General features: G+C 40.0%; 1 protein-coding gene across 3 annotated transcripts in view; it reads left to right on the forward strand.

The window, feature by feature from the left end:
* Positions 1–5395: 5395 nt before the first annotated feature.
* LPAR1 (lysophosphatidic acid receptor 1) overlaps positions 5396–21846 on the forward strand; it is a 133277-nt gene continuing 116826 nt past the window's right edge. Inside the window, exon 1 of one of the 3 annotated variants that reach the window (XM_010587747.3) lies at positions 5396–5949. The gene's annotated coding sequence lies outside the window, so the exon portion shown is untranslated. Of the gene's footprint in view, positions 5950–6700; positions 6855–21846 lie in introns of those variants that run through there. The other 2 variants (XM_023545058.2, XM_010587746.3) reach the window with 2 other exon arrangements.

Genomic DNA, 21846 nt, shown 5'->3' on the forward strand with positions numbered 1-21846 from the left:
GATTTTATAGGTATGCCTAGAATTGACAGAAGTCACTTGTGCTCACATTCTACCAAAGAGAATAGTTACAAGATCTCAGCTAACTGCAAGAGAGGCTGGGAAATCCAGTCTAGGTGGTGCCCAAGAAGGACAGAATGGGTATTGTAGCTACAGGCCTTTCTGTAGAATGTATAATATAGACTATGTATACTCTACATTTATCCGAGAGCTTTGATTAGGTTCTCAAAGTGGTCTATACCCAAAATTTTCAAAGCCTCCTATTACAGAGCCACTAACACTGCTGCTTCTACCTTGCTCTAAAAAGCGTAAAAAGTCATCAAGGCAAAACTGCAGAAATGACGTAAGTATACAGGATATAGGAAAACTCGCTGCCCCAGTCTTGCACAGAGTACTACAATACAATTCATATCTTCTGGAATAATCATTGCAGGACTTGAGGCAGAAATCTTATCAGCTACTAGATCTCACAAGAATCTAGCATGTTAGAACCAGCCATATTTTATTTGAAAGAAAGGAGCAGACTCTTTACGGTTTGTGGTTTTTGTACCTTGCAGAACTTCTTTTCTACCCCAAAATGATGAAGTTATTCTAAAAAACATGAGTTTTACTTTGTGAATTTAGGTCTTTACTTCATTAAGAACTTATTTTTGTTTACAGTGTGAGGTAGGGATGCTGTTATATTTCCCTATGTAGAGTGCCCAATATCTCAGTATCATTTACTAAGCAGAACATCTTTGATGCACTGACTCATCTGTCACTGATATGCGGTTGTATTTCTGAATCTTCTATTCTTTCATTAGGATATTTATCAATCATTGCACGATATCACATTATTTCAATTTGTGAAACTTAGAAGACCTTGATATCTGAAAGAAAATTTTCTTTCCTTGTGTTTCTTCAGAATTCTTTTGATTATTTTTAACCTCTTACACTTCCACATGAATTTTAGAATCATCTCGTCAAAGTCTATGAAAAACTATGTTGCAATTTTTAGTAGCTGGCATTGTGTATATGGAGTCTTCTCATCCATGAACAGTATATCTATCCTTTTATTTAGGACTTCAATAAAGTTTTATAATGTTCTTCATACAGGTACTATACCTTTCTATTATTTTGATCTAAGTTATAATGAATATTTGTTGCTATTATGAATAAACCCCCCCAAAACCTAGGACATTTAAAAAATTATTATCTTTAATGGGTTATAGCCTTTTCTTTTGTCTATTGATCTTATATTCAACAATGTTGCTAAACTCTCTTATGGGATCTAAGAATTTATTAGATTTCCTTGGATTTTTTATGTAGTCAATTATATCATCTATAAATCATATTTTTCTTGTTTTTAACTCTTATGCCTTTTAATTTCTTTTTCTTGTCTTATTATCTTGGCAAAAGACTTTTAGCAGAATATTGAACAGAAACAGTAAAAGACATCCTTGTTTTGCTCCTAATTTAAAAGGAATATTTCTAATGAATTAACATTGAGAATAATGCTTCTAGAATTAGGTTGTTGGTAGCAACTCTTAATCACATATAGGAAATTTCTCCCTATTCCTAATTTGCTAAGATTAAAATAAATAAACAAATGAGTGGGAAATTGTTTTACATTTTCTAATATTAAATCATCCCTGTATTTATGTTATCAATCTGATGTGCTTAATGATGTATTTTTTCAAAACACATTGTTGAACTTGGTTTGATAATATTACCTGTAAGGTTTTTTTTTTTTTTCTTTTGAAATTGGCCTATGGTTTTCCTTTTTCTGTATTTGTCTTATTTTGGTATCAAAATTTTATTAGCTCATAAAAGAATTGGGGTATTTTCTTTCTTTTTCTGTTCTGTGAAGTCATTTAAATAGCAGTTATCTACGTATTAAGATTTGGTAAATTATGCCTGCCAAATTTTGACCCTTTTTGTAGGTAGATTTAGAAATACAAATTAAATTTATTTACTAGTTACAGATGTATTTGTGTTCTTTATTTTTTCTTTAATCAATAAATTTTCATAACATTTTACTAAAAAATATTTCATCTAAGTTTTCAAATGTGGACAGTATTCTCTTACTATTAAAAAAAACTGCTGAAACTAAAATTGTAATCTTCTCATTCGTAACTTGTTTCTTTTCTTTTTTTCATTATCAGTCCCCAGAAATTTAGGTATCTTATTGTTTTATGGAATTATTTTTTTGTTTTGTTGATCCTTTCTATACTTCTTTGTATTCAAGTCTATTTTTAGCTCTAAAATTATGTAAATATTATATATATAATATATATACCTGTCTACCTATCTTGAACAAGTTGATATTGAGTTGATTCCAACTCATGGCAACCCCACGTGTTTCCAAATAGAACAGTGCTTCGTAGGGTTTTTAATGGCTATGATCTTTTGGAAGTAGATTGCCAGGCCTTTCTTCTGAGCTGGGTGGGTTCAAACCACCAGCCTTTTGGTTAGTAGTTGAGCACTTAACCATTTATACCACCTGGGCAGGATATAGAAACATATGTATTTAACACATATTTAATATGTATAACATATATTTAATATGTATATATATGTATATATATATCATATACATTTTTTTCTGTTTTTTTTTTTTTTAGTGCTAAGCCTTTTTCTTGGGTGAGAGAGACTGCAGAGAATGACAAATAACCCTTGATCTAGTTCAGACATTCCCTGGATTATTTATGCAGATATGTATGATAAGAAAAAAGTGATCTTGGAATCACTCTGTTTAGGGCTTTCATTTCATTGCAGCCTAGTCTTCATACAAAGGCTGCTGCTCACACCATTCCAACTTGTACTCCTCATTCCTGGAGTCTCCCTATGCCACTTCTACCCTGAAAAGTGTTTTTTTTTTTTTTAAACTAAATTGGGCTGCCACACCCACTTCTGCCACTAGCCTTTTAAAATAAAAAGTTTTTCTAAGAAGAATCCTTTCTTTCTAGCCAAGGTGAAAAACACCAGAGAGGCACAAATACCCTATATTAAGAAGGAAGAAACCTATGCCCAGGGACATCTAAAAAATTTCCAAGCAGACTGAATTCTCTAAGGGTATTATTTCACTTACAGTTTGAATCAGTCCCTATGGTAATAGGCTAGAGGGAAAGTTCCCAGGAGATCTTTCTGCTGATAGTTTTGATTGCTCTCTAGTAGAAAATTTCAAAGACCATTGCCAGACAGAAGGGAAAAGTGGGGAGGAACAGGGAACTCGCATGACCAGCAAACTCTTTCGAACAAATAGGGCCAAAGGCAGTGACAGCCAATTTTTCAATCCTAAATGCTTCTCCAATTATAATCTTTGAGCCACTAGATAAAATCAATAATCTGACAAAGTCTATAGTATCCTTTAAGATACTGATGTAAATTATACTTGAAATAGCCCTTATCAGAATTTCTCTTTATTTTGCTGAGAATATTTTTTGTCATGTTTGACAGCACTAGCTGTCTTTGGGGTTTTGGCTCTGCCGAAGTCATTTGAAGAAACCAATCTAGAGCAACATTGCTTGGCAGAGGATAAGAGATAAAAGTTAGGACAGAAAGAACTAGGATGATTGTCTAAGAAAGAGAATAAATCTGAATGGCAAGATGGCTGCATACAGGTAAATACATTAAAGAAAGTATACCAAGGTATTCTTCTCCATTTCCATTGAAACAACATCATCCATGTTAATGTGTTAAGAAACCCTTCCAAATGTATTATCTTACTTTAATTAAGAAAACTTGGAGCCCTATAAAATAGTATTATTATCCCATTTTACAGATGAGAAAACTGGCTCATTTACAACATAATACTGGTTTTGATGAATTAATCTATGTGCTGAACTGGATTGTGTATTATATGTCATTTTATCTCTCCTTTTACCCTGAAGACACAACCTATATCTGATTTTTAAGTTATTGACCCAAAGCTGGCTACAGAAGCATCCTCATTCAAGACAGGTCAGTACTTGTCAGGAAGACAGGTCTGTCCAGGCAGGGCTTGTAGTTTGTTATCCATTTCACTTTAGGCAATGGTAGACCACATAAAAAGGAAATAAAGTGTTTTAGAGCAAATAACCTAGAATAGGAGCCCTGGTGGTGCAGTGGTTAAGAGGTCATCTGTTAAACAAAAGGTCAGCAGTTTGAATCCACCAGCCACTCCTTGGAAACCCTATGGGCAGTTCTATTCTGTCCTATAGAATCACTGTGAGTTGGAATGGACTTGAGACAACAGGTTTGTTTTTTTTTTTGGAACTTAGAACATCTGAATGCACATTTCTTGTGTGGACAAAATTCCTCACTTGATCTTAGAAGGGACCAGAGTAGTTAAGACAGTTGATATATATAGTTAAGAAGAAGCAGTTATATTCCTTAAGAAGGAAAGAAATAAAATGAATATATTAGAAAATATTCAAGCTTAAGAGTAGGCAAGAAACTCATCCACCCTTTACCTTTTATTTATGGGGAAGGGCTAAACATTGAAATAATTAAATTTTGAAATATTCTTTTTATTAGATATTGGCAATATTACTATTGAAAACCCTAACACTAAGTAAAGAGAGTGTGTAATAAGGGGGAGATGGGAAAATCGCTTAAGTGACTTTCCTGAATTGGTTAAAAATGAAAATCCCTTTCAGTACATTTTGTCTTTTCTTATATTGTTATTACACTTAGATTTTATAGTGAACATTTTCCTATTCATCTCAATACAATATTTCTTAGAGTTTCAAAATCAATCCTTCTCATTATCTGTGAGATAGGTGAGCAGCTTTATATTCATAGGTATATGTATATGCATTTCTGCATGGTGTACATGAGCATGTTAAGCACTCCACATATTAACATTTGTGATTTTTCACATTTTTTTAAAAAACAAAATAGGTCATAAACTGGTAGAAAAGATGGGCAAGCTGAATCGTTTAAAGCTGATTAAAAAAGAGGGACTGGAGAAATTGTTTAAAAAAGGAAAACAGCTTTAGAAAGTAATTGACCTGCAGCCAGGGTGCAGCCTTGAAAACCACAGGGCGAGTTTGGTCAAGGAACTAAGCAGTCACTGGCACGGGACGGTCATGGTTCCTTCAAAGCATACCTCGCCGGAGGCTTGAAAAGTTTCCATCTCCTTCAAGAAGTCTTGCCCTCCCCGCCCACTGCGGTTTATAAGTGACCTCTTCCTTCTGCGAAGCCCAAGATTATCCAATCAGCACCACCAATGCAGCCCTCCCTCATTGTCCTGCAGACTGCTGTCTTGCCGTCCTACTTGTGGTTTCTGATGAGCATCTAGGCGAGAGCTCACTAAGTTTCCACTCGTAAGAAGCTACTTTTGATATGTGGCAGCCTTGGCGGCCGGGCGAGGCAGAGAATTCCGAACACTCCGGAAATCCTGGGAAGGCAGGGGTGGGAGGTGGGTGGGGGTGGCGTGGCTGGAGAGCCCCCGATGGGCTGGGTGTTTTTATAGGACCTGGGCAAATCCCCCTGGCTGCCACTCTCTTGAGAACAATCCCCGGGCCTTAGTCCGGCGCCGCTCCAGCCCACATCTCCAGGTGTGCATTTCCCGCCTTTAATTACACTCACTAAAATTGATAGTTTGCACTTGCAAAGTTACACTGGGCAAGCGGAAGGGAAATTCAGAATCATGGATATGGGGAACGAGGGGAGCAGAGACATACTTGTTATTGTCTGCAGATCTAGTAAATTGAAAAATCAGAAATAGAAATGTATACACCTTTCTAGAAGCAAAGTCGATTGACTCTTCGTTCTGTGCAGCCTCCACTTAAAGGCTGCTTTGGGAGAAACTTTGACCCTTCTTGAAAGTTTAGAAACTGAACTACGAGAGAGAGAGGCCCCACTTCTGGAGATCTGCAGCCCCACGATGTTTTCCAGAGTCTTTCAAGTGGGAAGAGAAGAGCGAGAAAATGAAAATGCAACGTGCCAGGGAGCTCACCGGAGTCCGGGTGGCCGTCAGGCACGCAGGTGAGCGCTGGAGGGGATACAGGGGTGTCTGACACCAGAGCAGAAGCGGGGCGTGGGTAGGTTAATGAATGGTAGGCGCAAGAGACCGGCTCCCTCGACCTGCGGCCGCTGCGGGAAGTTTAGCAAATGAATGGGGGGTGGTGGCCGCGCCGTGCAAGCTGAGGGGACTTGCTGGGTTTGGGGGTCTGGGGGTGCCAGAAGAGCTGAGTAGTCCAACAGCTACGGATAGCGAGGGGAAAAGAAAGAAGGCGGAGGAAGAAAGGAGCCTGGCGTCCGCGCTGTTTCTTGGCCCTCCCTCGGCGCCCCCTCCCCCGCCGCCCTGTGATCGCGCCAAAGACTGAACAGTCGGGCCCGAGCGGCGGCGGCTGACGACTCTTCTGTCTCCCTTGCGGAGCGCTGCCGGGATCTTGAGCGACCTGAGCTCTGGGGCCGCGGAGCCCTCTCCGGCTGTGCGCGGACCCCCGAGGGCGTAGGCGCAGGGGGCGGTCCAGCTCCGGGCAGCCGACTGGCCGCGCCGCCAGAGGCCAGCCCAGGGGTGGCGAGACCTTAACGCGCGGTGCGCGCGGCCGCGGAAGCGCAGGTAAAGGGGAGGGCGCGGCGCAGGGCGGAGGGACTGTGGCCAGTTCCGAGCCAGTGGCTGCGGCTTCTGCTCCGCCGCTAAACGGCGCGCTCGGATCGTGTTGCCCCCGCCGCATTCCGGCTTTGTGGCGTGTGCGCGCGTGTGTGTGTGAGTGTGTGCGCGCGCGCTCGCCTGTCTGTGTCGGCTGTGGGTGGGTGTGCGTGAGTCCCAGCCGGCCTGCAGGAGGCGAGGCTCTCCTAGCCTCCCTTACCAACCAGTTGACGGAGCCCGGGGAGGGAAGTTGCCACAGCAGCCCGGGCCGTCGGCCCTACTGTGCCCCAGCCAGGTTAGTGTGCTCCGGCGCCCGCGCTGCGCGCAGTGTCCGCGGCCCAGTGCCGCCAAAGTGACACGTAGGAGGCCCCCGGTTACCTGGGGTCTGGGTGGGAGCAGGGGAAGGCTTGCTGGGGATGCTCAAAATCCCCCCCAAACCGCGTCCCGGTGGGCGTCGACGACCGGGTGGTCCCGGCGCCTTGAGGCGCCGAGCTGCTGTAGGCGCGGGGCTCCGCCACCTCTAGTTTCTCGTAGATGATTCAGTCGTCCCTCCTGGGCTGAGGACTCTTGACTTAACTTTCTGTCCAGCTAACAAACATGCTCAGCAAGTAACAACTGCAAGATGTAAGGCAAGGGAGGGACCGGGCTTTGAGTTGGTGGTTTTGAAATCAACGGGCTTGTTTGGTTTGTGTAGGACTAGTTTGTTGTGAATGGATTTAAATTTTATTCTTGTTTTTCTTTGCTGCCATTTGGCCTTTGATGTGTAAGAGTGACGGCATCCAGGAGTTGCTGCCTTGCATACTAGGGCCTGAAATTGTTGCTCGCTACTGCTGCTCCTTCTTTCCTTTGCTTTTTATTGAGATCTATGGGTTTTTCATAAATGTGGGTTTCCAGTGAGTGCTAGCTTGTTACAATTTCACTATGAATGCATTTTTCCCATTGGAATAGATACATATTTGTAAGCATGAATATTGAAAATATGAAACTGTAGTTGTTGGATCAAAACCCTTTATTCCTTCGGGCTATAACAGCCTGTGTTTTTCATTATTTGCCTGAGAGTCGTTTGCCCAGCGTAAGCGTAACTGTGAAGAGAAAGGTCTGTGATTCAGAGCCTGCAATTCTGGTGAAAGGGAGACTCTGACTCGGAAAACTCTGCTAAGTTCTTGTAAGAAGCTATTCCCTTGCCAGAGGGAAGAGTGATACCCCAAGGAAACAGGGTGTATGTAAGAGTTATGGTTGTTTGGGTCAAACTACAATTTAAATTGTATTAAAAAAAAAAAAAAAGAAAGAAAACACAGATATACCACCTAGTTGTTTCTGCTCTTCATTCTGCAGTCAGGGTAGGAGTGAGCATATTTGGGCCAAATGCAGAATTACGAGTAATGATCAGCACTGTGAGTATCTTAAGGCTGCATTTCTCTTGATACAGCCTAATTTAAGGATAAAGGAAACAGGGAGCAAGGAAATAGGTAGCATGGTTTGGAAAGGCTGAGACTGAGGAATGAGGCCGAAGGCCTGGGTTGTCATTATTGAAGTTGGTGAGCAGTAAGACCTTAGCCAGGCAGGTCAGCTAGTCCTTCTCAGACTTGGTTTCCCCATCTGGAAAATGGAAGTGTTTGATGACTTTTGCTGTTCTTTTTAGCCCCCTGAATATCTAGAAACTGGTGGGTGTTTATCCCATGTTAGGAAGAAGAGTATAGGGAAACGTGAAAGGTTTGGAAGGAGAGGGAAGAGAGGGCAGGAAGGCAAAGAAGATGGAAGAAAACCAGTAGTACAGGATGCCAGGAAAGGAGAGGGCCATGAACTGGAAGCCGATTTTTTTCTACTTTTCTTTCTTTCCTCTTCCAGGTGGGCATCAATAGTGCTTTCCGCCTTAACATCAGTCTTCCAGTATTTTTAGTATTTAAAGTGTGTGAGCCTGCTTAGCCTTCAAATTGACATGAAGTCAAGGTGATACTGTCATCTCACCCCTTCTAGATATCACCTAATCAACTACCTTTGTGCATCACTGTCTCTTAGGGAATTGGCTGCTGCCCAGTACTGTGGGTACTCGGTATGGATATCAGTAACCCTGTTACTGATGCCGGGGGTGGGGGGGGGATGTAACAGAGATGAGGAAGTGAGTGGCAGCCCTTTCAACAGCTTGCATTTTGAAACTTCATTTTTTATTTGAAGCTAATAGTTCCCAAAAAGTAATTTGATTTTTTTCCCCCAATTATACCACAGACTTTTCAAGTTTTTACTGAAATCTGTTCTGATTGTTAGAACTGCTGGAAAATTCAAAGAAAGTAAAAAATCTTACTTGCTACATCTTTTTGGAACACAATGACATTCAGTCTGAAATTCAGTCAAGAATTCTGTTTCAAATGCTTAGTAAGGAAAGTTGCAATCTGGGCAGAATAAAAATACACGGTATCATTTGCACAGGGCAGCTCAAAGTGTTCAGCAGGTGACAAGACTTGAAATTTAGTTTGAGGTCAAGATTTTAATATCTGTGGCTGATGTGTGGCCTGCCTGCCTTCCTTTTCTTTAAAAAAAAAAAAGAACTTTTTTTTTGTATTAAAATGCATACATAATTGAGGAACATGATTTAAGAGTGAAGTGTGATGTAATAAAAAGTTGAACATAAGCTCTTGGTTTAAAGTCTGAAAGTCTACTCTGGCCTTGTTAAGTCAGCATGATACTACTGTTCAGTTTCTTATTTTGACATTTCATGTTACCCAAAAAGCCCCTGGAGTGTTATTATTTAACTGTATCATGGAGAATTCTTATGGATATCCTGGAAAGCTTCGGGAAAAGGAGGAAGTTCTAATAAGCAATTGTGGAATTTCTTCTATGTGGCAGATACAAGGATGATGGGAAGGAGGCTTTAGAAAGTTCCCAGGAGTCCCTGAGTGGTGTAAATGGTTAATGTGCTTGGCTGCTAACCAAAAGGGAATTTGAATCCACCCAGAGGTGCGTCAGAAGAAATGTCTGGCAATCTGTGTCTGAGAAATCAGCCATTGAAGACCTATGGAGTACAGTTCTACTGTGTCACACACAGGGCCCCATGAGTTGGAATCTACTTAATGACAACTGGTTAGAAAGAACTGCAGTGCAGAAGGAAAAGATGTAACTAACTTCAGTATATAGGAGCTATATAGCATTGGATGGTAGCTCCTGAACCCAAGAATGGAAAATTAAATTCTGACTCTGGGAAAGACTTCATAAAAGGGGCTCGAAGGATGAAAGTAATGCATCTTTTAAAAGATAAATGGCACGGTGTGAAATCCTCAGCTTCTGAAGAGAATGTGGCCAGAGTACAAGGTGATGAGCCTGGAAAGGTACAAGTCGGCACATTATGGGAAGCTTTTGGGTGTTATTTTAAGGAGTTGTGCTACATGGGGGAGGGAGGAGATTATTTAACCCTGAGATTCTGGAAGACACCGAGTAACACATATTGAGGCAGTGTGATGGGTGAAATGGTTGAGAGATGACTGAGTTTTTACTCCGTGACATTCTCTAGGAATTTATTGCTAGTGAGTTTTAGGAAACTGCTACCAGATTACCCACATTAAATAAAGGTTGAAGAATAAACTAATATGTGGTTTCTTCTCATATCTCCCCCAACTCGATGGGGCTCCTTGCACTTTTGAGAAATTTAATTTAGCCGAAAACTAATGATGCTATTGTGATACCTGGGCCTTGTGAGGCCATTTAAGCATGTAGGTTAAAACCACTCTCTAGTTGCAGTGCTAACCAAGGTGACACCTTGTTGTTGTTCTGTGGTGGGAAGAGCCTGCTAGTTAATGCTAATTTAAACATGACTCCTCTGGCAACTGGCATTTTTGATCCTGTCGTGGAAACCCTGGTGGTGTAGTGGTTAAGAGCTACAGCTGTTAACCAAAAGGTTGGCAGTTTGAATGCATTGAAACCCTATGGAGCAGTTCTACCCTGTCCTATAGGGTTGCTTTGAGCTGGAATCGACTTGACGGCAACAGGTTTATGTTATACATGGTATTTAACCTCAGTAATTAATTAAACATTTGCAGCACAGAATAGACAGAATTGTCATTAGTTTGGAAATGGGGTTAATGCCACTGTAAATGATGAGGGGGGATAATTGGGGAAGGAGGTAGGAAGAGAATGCCATGAAGACTCACACAGTGCTGAGGAGCCTTTATTGAATTTCACGTCCAATAGAAGTAACTTGCTCAGCCCAGTAGAATAATACTTAAGAGCTTTTTTCTGATCATCTCTTTTTTCTTTTTTTTTTTAAATTCCTAGAGCTAAGGTGTTTAGCCCATTATCTCTCAGTTAGGAAGACTCTCTGTGGGATGACTTGGGAGAGGCGCTTAGCAGCTCTGTGGGGTCCCTCTCACACCCCTAATACCTCCGTGTCACAGGTGGGATGGGATACCTTTTCAGCTGTGTGTAATACGTAGAGCTGATTTGGGTAAGTCTTCTAAATGCCGTTGAATTTGAGATGCTAGGCCACCAAGGGGAAACCCTGCTGGCATAGTGGTTAAGTGCTACGGCTGCTAACCGTAAAGGTCAGCAGTTTGAATCCCAGGCGCTCCTTGGAAACTCTGTCCTATGGAGTTGCTATGAGTCAGAATCGACTTGATGCAGTGGGTTTTTTTTTTTTTTTTTTTTTGGTTAGGCTACCAAGGAGACAGGTTATTGAAAAAGAGATTAGTCTCTTTTTACTGTCTTCTGAATACAGTTTGAATGGTCCTCCCAGCAGTTTATCTTTGGCAAGGGAACTTGGGTTTGGCATGTTTAATAAATTAAGCTAGTTAAATTGATGGGACCCCAGATGAGCATACTTTATTTTTTGGAAGGATACTTTTTTTAGGGGGGTGGGGGTGAGGGGATTTTATTTCCATTCCCTGGCATTGTTCCTCCAGCAGGTTAGTATGATTTCAAAGTAGCATTATTATTGTTATTGTCTTTTGGGGTAGAACATACGCGTGATGAAAATTTGATGTTAGCTTCTGTTATCTGATCATTGCTATAGAAACTTTAACCTTGAAGTTTATCTAAAATTCAAATTTCATTCTGAAATGAAAGAGGACTGTTTTATTGCATGCATGGACATAGGTTATAATTTATTTTATTTTTGTGGTACTGTTTTAAAAAAGTGATATAATGACAGGGAAGACTCTTAACTTTAGTCCAGGGCTAAAACAAACCTGTACAAGGCTGAATTAGGTAGACCAAGCTGTGTTTGTTGTGTTTAAAATGGAGATGAGAGAAAATTATTAAAAGTTAGCTTCTTTCTTGAAAAGAGAAACAGAAAATTTGATTGGTAACACCTGGCCATAGACCTTTCCTTAAGGGCTCAATGGTGAACCGCTCAATTGCTAACCTAAAAGTCTGTGGTTTGAACTCACCAGCCGCTCTGCAGGAGAAAAGACCTGGTGACCTGCTCCCATAAAGATTACAGCTTAGGAAACTGTATGTGGCAGTTCTTCTGTCGTATAGGGTTGCCATGGGTCGAAATTGACTCGGTGGCACACAATAACAGCAGTCGTTAGTGAAAGGAAATTTTGTTCATTATGGCTGCCGTGTGTGTCTGTGTGTCTTAAGGCTTAGGGTTCATTACACAAGGAGCCGCTACTGTGAGCCTTTCACTTTTGCAAGTTCTGCTTCTTAATATGGAGCAAATTTGATTTCATGAAAGTCTGCTGTACTCAGTTTTCTTTCTCTACGTCCACGTCATTCCCCTTGACTACTCCCTAAGCTGTCTTCATTCTGAAATTCTGCCCTACCAGAAGGATATTCCTGGCTTTGGAGGGAGAATTCAGGGGTGGATTACCCAGTAGTAGTAGGTAAGCACAGTAATCCTGTGCTTTCCTTGCTTATTGGGTAATCCAACACTGTGACAAATGATTCAGAAGCAGAGAAAACAAGCTCTGTTCAACCCTGGGAACATTTAATGGACTGCCTGCTACGTACCTGAGCCCCGGTGGCTCAGTGGTTAAGAGCTACAGCTGCTAACCAAAAGGTCAGCAGTTTGAATCCACCAGCCACTCCTTGGAAACCCTGTGGGGCAGTTCTGTTCTGTCCTATAGGATCACCATGAGTCAGAATTGACTCCACGGCAGTGGGTTTTTTGGGGGCTACATACCAGGCATTGTGCTAGGTACTAGGGCTACAGGAGTGAGTAAGCAGGATTTGTACCCTGGAGGAACAGCTCACAGACATATTAACAGGTAATTACTATCCTGTGTCACAAGTGTTGCAAGATAAGCACCTGACACTATGGGAGCACTAAGGAGAGGCACCTGACCCTCAGGAATGGGAGTAGGGGGTGGAGGAGGTTTCCGGAAAGGTTGGGATCTGGAAAAAACTTTAGGAGATAATCAGCCTGAAAAGAAGAAAAAAGGATCAAAGCAATGCGAATCAGGAGGCTTTCTATCTCCAGTTTTGCTCTTGTTGGGTAAGTAAAAGTACCTCTCTTTTTACATCTGTAAAATAGGAATAAGAACTGACATTATTTCCAATTACTTGTTCCTTGTATTTACTCCTTAATTTTATTTGTTCATTTATTTATTCCATATTTGGGAGATATTTCTTGAGCCAAAACAAAACCAGTTGCTATCCAGTTGATTCTGACCCATAGTGACCTTATGCTTCATAGGGTTTCCAAGGAACACCTGGTGGATTCGAACTCCTGGCCATTTGGTTAGCAGCCAAGCTCTTAACCACTGTGCCACCAGGGCTCCATTTCTTGAGCACCTACCACATACTGGAGAACAGTAGAAAGAGGTTCCTTTTCTCATGGAACTTGAATTCTATCATATTATGTTAATAACTGAAGTTCTTTTGAAATGCCTTCAAAATATGTGGCATTATTCTTCCATTTTAGGAGCACTTTCTTCAAAGGCAAAACCCTGGTGGTGTAGTGGTTAAGTGCTATGGCTGCTAACCAAGAGGTCAGCAGTTTGAATCCCACAGGCACTCCTCAGAAACTATGGGGCAGTTCTACTCTGTCCTATAGGCTCGCTATGAATAGGAATCGACTTGAGGACACTGGGTTTTTTTGTTTGTTTGTTTTCTTCAAAGGGGTCTCAGGGCTTTGAGGTCAATTAGCTTTTTCCTCTTTAAACATCTTAGGGAAGGAGATAGAAACTGGTATTTTGACCTTTGTTTTATAAACTGGAAATGTTTTGCCCAGATTTATCTGTTAGTTGTAAAGCCTATAGACAGATCCAGCGATGTCTTATATGTAGACCTGACTTGCTTTCATCTCATTTTGGATGTTCTTGTTTTTTACCCAACTTGTGTTTGAGTTTCCATGTTCAGTTTGTGGCTTGCTTCCTGGAATAATCCAAAGCTCTAAATAGAGATTGCTTAGGAGATTCAGCTGTTCATGGCAAGTCAGGTCACACTATCATGATACTTTGCTTTTTTTTTTTTTTTTTTAACGCATTTTACTTATGGTCTTGTTTAAGTCACTTAGGGATAGGAACACATTAGAAAATGTTCCAACCAAAAAAAGGTAGCTACATTCCTGCTTCTATCACCTCCCTTTCGGATTTCAGTCATTTTATCCATAAAGACATGGGTTTTGTAATGATTCAAACAGTATAGATGTAGTGTTGCAAATGGTTTGAATGGCTATAAACTGAAAGGTTGGCAGTTCAAATTCATCCAGTGGCATGTGGAAGAAAAGCCTAGCAATCTAATTCCATATGATTATAGCCATTAAAAACTCTATAGGGTGCTCGTGGGGTTACCATGAGCGAGAATCAACTGGACAACAACAGATACAGGTAAAGTAAATAAATGTAACAATCTCCCTTTGCTGAATCAACCTTACCATCCAGCGTAACCCCTTTGTAATCAACTTGTTACATGGCCTTCCATACTTGTCCTTTTGCTTATACAGACCTACAAAGATATATGTGTGTGTTTTATACATATTGATATGTGTGTGGGATGAGTGTGTATGTTATATATGCCTGTGAGTGCACACACACACGTGTGTGTGCACACCTCCATCTTCCTTTGTTTTAGAGAGGCTGTTACTGAGGCTGCTACTTTGGGTGAGAAGTTTGAAGCCAGAGGAGCCTCTTTTGAGATCAGTGCAACATGACATGACTCGACTAGGCATTCCTGCCCCAGTGATATGAATGCCTGGCTGTTATGAACAGGGAACAAGAAAACTGTTTCCAGCTGTGTGACAATCAAGCCGACCAGTATCATTGCAGAGTGTTATTTCCAAGAGGACGCTGCTTCATCTGGGTCTCAAGCAAGCGCAGAGAGGTGTTTCAGAGCGCATGTTTGGCATCTGCAAGCCTGTTGTTAGGCTTCCCACCTATGCCTTGTTTCCTATCTATCAGCCACTTCTGGAGCAGAGAAGATAGGTGGGGTTATTCATTATAGGCAGGTTTCACTGCAGAGTATTACATAAGGACCGTCTTAGACATCAGTAATCAGCAGATGCTAAGGGTGGCGGGTTTTTACTAAGGGAATAACATGGCTGAAACAGAATTGCCTTTTGTTAAGGGGCTGCTTTGCCATCTTGGACTATGATTGCTGGGAGAAGGATTGTTAAGTCAAGAAAAATGAGGCATTCATTCTGTACCCAGTACTTAACTCTAGTTGCACAGAGAACTGCGTACTTTACTTACTGAGGAGACACAGAGACCCAAAGGGTCAAAGGCTAGGGCAGGATCACTGACTTCTCACAATTTAGCAGAATTTGTTCTCTGGGAACTTTATTGCAGATCCTGTCAACTCTCTTTCACGTAGCTCGTATTTTTGAGCACCTCTGTGTTCAAAAGTCCCTATGCTTGGCTGAGGACACTAAAATTACAAAGAAAAAAAAGGGAGAAAAGAAAAAGAACAACCAAAAAAACTACGGTTCCTGCTCTTGAGTCGCTCATAAACACATGGACACAAATGACTAAGAGCAGACTGACTGCGATAAATACTGTAAACCGAGGTCTAAATAAAGTGCTTTCTAAATATCTGAGGATGGAGAGTCAGTCTCCCTCAAAGTAGAGGAGAAGATTTGTGACAGGATGGTGACCTCAATGAACAAGCAGGCTGAGAAGCTCATTCCAGGCAGAAGAAAGAGGAAGAAGAAAGCCCAGAGTGCTGCGTGTGTGCCTGGAACTTAAGGTTTGTGGCAGAGTGGCGGTGCGCATGGGGTCAGTCTTGAAGGCTGTAGAATAGAAGGGTTCTGGAGCCTGTTGGGGTCCAAAATAAAACAAATAAGAAAAGCATCATGTTGATGCCGTTAACAGAGGGGGAATTGCTTGAGGATTGTTGCAGTGAATTTTGTTAGTTTTAGAATGTCTAAAGCCAAATAGGTAGAGATTTCCAGCCAGTAGCTGGGCATTTGAATTTGAAGTTTAGCTAAGAAGTCAGAAGATGCATATATTAAGGACTGATTGTTATATGTTGAAGTAAATACTGCCGAAATATGTGCAGTAGGTTAGAACATTTAGAGCGAGAACAGTGGTATACTCAGCATTTTAACATGGATAACAAGAATTACTTTGGCTCTTTATGCTATTTTTCTTTATAGCAGATGAATAAATTATTAGGTTATCAAATATTGATTATCTACTATGGCTATGGCTTCTGTTCATGAGGTAGTTCTGGGATGATATGAAGGAAATGGTGAGACTTTCAGCTCGAACAAAAGCCCTGAGACTTTCAGGAGAACAAATGTCCCTAAAACAATTCATCCTAGCTACTGTTAGGTGACACCTACCAAAACCAAACCCACTGCTGTTAAGTTGATTCCAACGCATAGCGACCCTATAGGACAGAGTTGAACTGCCCCGTAGTTTCCAAGGAGCACCTGGTGGATTCAAACTGCCAACCTTTTTGTTAGCAGCCATAGCACTTAACCACTCTGCCACCAGGGTTTCCATTATGTGACACAGCAAGGGAAAAATAAATCTTAAAATAATCTGGAAGGCTGGTGGTGATTTGGGGGCTGAGGGCAATTGCGAATATAGTTTTAATTCACTGCAGAACCACCAACAGTGAGTGTCATATTACTGTCATTGCTGTAATAAAAGGCAAGTCAGAAGACCTCTCAGAGTAACTTTGAAAACCATAGCAGCCAAACGATTACACTTTGAGAAATGGGTTTGTCAGGAGGTTAATAAACTGGCCAAGTAATTTCAGGTTTTAATTGCCTGATTAAGATAAAGGTAAGATACCATAAAACTTTGTTTCTTACCTGGAAAAAAAATTTTTTTTTCTAATTAAGACTTTATTTTCATTTCAAATCATTACATTGGCATGCCGTTCTCACATAAGATAAAGATAAATTTGTTCTTAGTTCTTCTCTTTCTAGGCCATTGTGATTCTTTAATACTCAGTTCCATTTGATAAAAACAGTATATGCTCACTTTAGAACATCTGAAATGTACAGAAGACCAGAAACCAAAAACCAAACCCATTGCCTTCGAGTCGATTCTGATGCATAGTGGCCCTACAAGACAGACAGAGTAGAGCTGCCCTGTAAAGTTTCCAAGGAGCTCCTGGTGGATTCAAACTGCGGACCTTTTGGTTAGCAGCCATAGCACTTAACCACTATGCCACCAAGGTTTCCGTACAGGAGACACATCTATAATTTTACCACCCAAGGATAGCTCCTTATTCCATTTTGAGATAATTCCTTGCAGTTTTTAAAATACTTGATCTTACTAAATACTTAATAGTATTCTGCCTTGTATCGTATTTCCACATGCCATTAAAATCTTTCATTTTTAATTTCTAATAACTATATAATATTTAATTTGTATCTTATTTAATTAATCATTCCCTAGCTCTCCTTGCTTCTTTTCAGTCTCTTTGAAGGGCACATACGTCTCTGCCTCTCCTTTAAGTGCTGATGTTCCCAGACTTCTGTCTTCTTACTCTAAGCAGTCACCATGACTGAGCTTATCCACACTCAAAACTTTGGTTTCCAGGCCTTTGCCATCAGCTGTCCCCCCTGCCTGCATTGCTCTTTTCCCAGGTGTCCATATGTTTGCTCTTATACTATTTTCACATCTTATGTGCCAGCCACCTTCTTGGTGAGCCCTTCTCCAGTTACTACATTTACAATTGCATGACTGCTCCCCTTTATCTGGCTTGCCTGACATTTTTTTTTGTATTGTATTTGGTCATTCTTCTGACTTCTTCTTATGTGAGGGCTAGGAATCTTTTTTTTTATTATTAATTAATGTATTATTTATTTATCTTATTCTTTTTTTTTTAACTCCTACTTTCCCAATATCTGGCATCTGGCACATGGTAGGAAATTAATTTTTTTAAATAAAAAATTAACTTATTTGTCATAAATATTTGAATAAATGAAAAAAAAATTTACTATCTACTGAGAGTATTATAGTAAATAAGATAAGGCCTTACCTTCAAGCGGTTTACAATCTAGTGGAGGAGACAGGCTTGAACAGGTAACTACAAGTGTGATTAGAATTAGGGAGGAAAGCAGGGTGTCTGGGAAGAGGGTAACAGGGAGACTAACCTTGTCTGGGATTAGAAAAGTTTCTGTGAGAAAGTGGCATTTGTGCTGAGACTTGAAGGATGAGTTCAATTAGGTAAGTAAAACTGAGTGGTGATTAAAAAAAAGAGGGGGGCAGTTTTTATGAGAGAAATAGACATCTGGAATATCTGCCGTTTATAAAACGTATCGCTGTTGAGTCTATTCCAACTCATAGTGAGGCTATAGGACAGAGTAGAGCTCCGTAGGGTTTCCAAGGAGCGCCTTGGAAACTGCTGACCTTTTGGTTAGCAGCCAAGCTCTTGACCACTATGCCACTGGGGCTCCATCTGCCATTTATAGTGTTTCTTAATTAATTAACTTACTGGTCATCATTTCATTTTCTTTTTCATGATTTCCTTGTGATGGCTGTTCTGATTCTCAGTTCTTAAGTTGAAATTAAGTCATTTGTTTTAAATGATAAAAATATATAAGGATAGATATTTGTTAGCTCTGTTGACATTTTTGGCAAGTCATACTTCATTTTCAATAATTTTGAAATAATCCAACTTTATTTTAAAATTTGAATTGGTAATTATTGAAGGAGGAGGAATTTTCAGTCTCCAAGTGGCATTTTTTTTTTTTTTAACGGAACTTGCTGAAATTCTATATTACATGCTAATATAAATCATAAAAATGTAGAACAGCACCGGGAAAGTAAATGTTCGTGTTATTACCTGCCTCACTGAGAATACTACTAATGGTTCAATACGATTTGGTTATAGGTTGCTGTATTGTAAGCGCTTATACGTGTAAACCTTTATTATTAGTAGTTTTATTTATCATGGTAAGTGAATGGAGGTTGTACCTATTTTACTTCTTGGGGATTAAGGCCTTCTGTTTCCTGAATACTTGAGAAGAGCATGGTTTTCTATAGGTGACAAATACCAAAAAACAAAACCAAATCCATTGCCATCAAGTTAATGCCAGCTTATACTGATACTTGTATATTAATTCAGCCACTATAATAATATTATTCACATCCTCTGTGCCCTTATTATCTACTTGAGCTCTCATGGACTGAGAATAGTCCTTTAGTCTCTCTCTACAAATGTACTTTTGTCAATTTATAACAATTTCTATGTGGTAAACAAACCTAATATAAATGATGCAAAGCTTTTTGTTAGGCCTATATTCTGTGTTTCTCAATATAAAATAACCCTCTATGCATTTGAAATTACATTCTACTTTTTTTCTGATATTAATGTTACCAACCCTCTTCTTTTGTTTTTGGTCATTGTTTGAGATTACTTCATTTATTCTTATTTTTAAACTTTTGTTGTCATTTTGTTTTATATATTTTTGTGTATAAGCAACATTTAATTGGATTTTGTTTTTAAAATACCCGTTTTTAGGGACACTTGCTACTTTATGTACATTTATTGTTAGAACTGATATGTTTTATCTAAGTTCTTTCATTGTATGTTTTCTGCTTGTTATCAAAGGCACTGTATAGCCTCATTGGGAGTCCCTGGGCAGCGCGGTTAAGTGTGTGACTACTACCCAACAGGTTGGTGGTTTGAATCCACCCACAGGTGCCTTGGAAGACAGGCCTGGTGATCTGCTACCGAAAGGTCACAGCCTTGAAAACCCTATGAAGCAGTTCTACTTTGTACACATGGGGTCGCCATGAGTCGGGAATTATAGCAACTTACAGTAATAACATAGCCTTACGGTAAAGCGTGCTGACTTTAACCAGGCAAGACCATGTATTAAAGCCTATTTCCACCAGTATTTAACTGAATAGCCTTAGACAAATGAATAACGTCTCTAAGTCCACATTTCCCTATTTGTAAAAAAAAAAAAAAACAACGCACACATACACAAATGCTTGGTGAATGTTATTAAAGTGCCTGGCACACCGCAAGTATTAGCTGCCATTATTATTATCATTGTAGTTAGGTTGAATCAAATGAAATTACTGACATTTTATTGCTTTGACTTATAAAAATGACATTTTCATATGATTCAATCTAATATTATGCTTCTTGGGTTTTTTTTCCCTTTATTTTCTGTTTGTTTTATATATCTGTAGTATTTTGGAATGGCTAAATACTGTTTTCAGTTGGCTAAATATTGTTTCCAGTTTTACTAGTGGCTGTCTTTTTATTTTCCAAATACATTTATAAACCTATATTTCTCTGATTCCCAAAGATGAACTAATTTTTATCCCACTCCTGTGCATAACAGGACTTAGTATGCCTTTACTTTTCTTGCCTTCTTGCCCCTTTCCAATATCCATTATATTTTAATGTGTATATGGTGTGATGTCTGTGTATTTTACCTTATAACTTAAAATTTGAGAATAGACTTTAGATCTTTGTATTCTCTTTTGTAATCAGAGCTGCAGCAGTATTTTGTACCTGTCCATAATTTGTTTTGACTCTCATCACTATTTGGGGCCTTTTAGGCCCCTTGCTTTGGCTGGTTCAAAAGGTTCTTCCCATGTAGGTGGGGGGCATCTTGGTAGTAATCTAGCCAGTTGCATCTTCTGTGTTCCTGCGTTAGACTCAGGATTTTTCCTTATTCATTGGAGCATCTTTCTCATTCCAGTTCAAAGTCCAGCATGCATTTAGTTCAAGAACATGCTTCTCACCCTGCCCCTTTGCAGATTGCAGCTAAGGGAAATAATGCCTTGGTATTGACCTTTTGGCTTTTTTGTTTGTTTGTTTCTTTTGTCTTTCTAGTGCTATTGCCGATTTTAATGAAAATTGGGAGGAGTTGTATTGGGATGTCTAGTTCAGTGGCTTTCAAAGTTTTTGGCCATAAGCCATAGTTAGAGATACTCCTACATATGTGAATTAATCAACAGTTTCATGCAGTTTACTGTGTGCAGTGAACTCTGCTGTTTTCTGTTTTTCAATTATACTCTATTCTTTGTCATTAAAAATCCTGGTCACAACTAAGAAGTTTTGAAATCACTGATCTGGTCAGGAACTTCAGTTTGAAAATAACTGATCTCGTTTGCAGCTCTCATTGTGGAATTAGGCTCATTTATTATGGAACATTTACTTATTATGTGCAGTCCTGTCACCGTGCTGGTAACTGGGAGTAAGGCAGCCATGACTACTGGAGGTATGAAGCATAGAGTCTAGTGGGAAGGAAGACACTGACCCATTGATCACCCAAATATATAAATATGCAATGTGATAAAGTGCTATGAGGATAAAGGACAAGGAGTTTCAAAAGAGATTAAAAGGGGAACCTCATCTGACTTTGGGTTGTTTCAGGGTTTCCTTGAGGAAGTGACATTTGATTAGATCTGCAGAAGTAGAATGGGTTAACTCTGTGAAGGGCCGGGCAGGGGTGTGCATCTGGGGTTGTGGAATCATGGAAGAAATGAGTAATGGAAGGAAAATAGAGTCATAGAAGTTAATGACAGGTAGAAGGAGCTCTTTTGTTTGGTGAGTTGGCATTTTTTAGGATATTTAGTGGGCTTTCCAGTTTTGTTTGTTTTCAGTTGACAAAAGTCAAATAGAAATAGGACTTTTTGGGGGGAGGTGTGTGTGTATGTAGGTGTGTATTGAAGCAGCTTTGAATTATGACAATTTAATATATTGCTGGAGTCCCTGGGTGGTCCAGAAGTTAACGCTTTTATTCGGCTGCTTACTAAAAGGTTGGGAGGTTCAAGTCCACCCAAAGGCACTCTGGAGGATAGGCCTGGTGATCTACTTCAGAAAAACCAACCATTGAAAACCCTATGGAGCACAGTTCTACTCTGACACATACGGGGTTGCCAGAAGTTGGAATACACTTGATGGCAACTTGAACATTTATTGAAGGCTTGCTC

This window comes from Loxodonta africana, chromosome 9, assembly GCF_030014295.1.
Source record: "Loxodonta africana isolate mLoxAfr1 chromosome 9, mLoxAfr1.hap2, whole genome shotgun sequence".
Taxonomy (NCBI): Eukaryota; Metazoa; Chordata; class Mammalia; order Proboscidea; family Elephantidae; genus Loxodonta; species Loxodonta africana.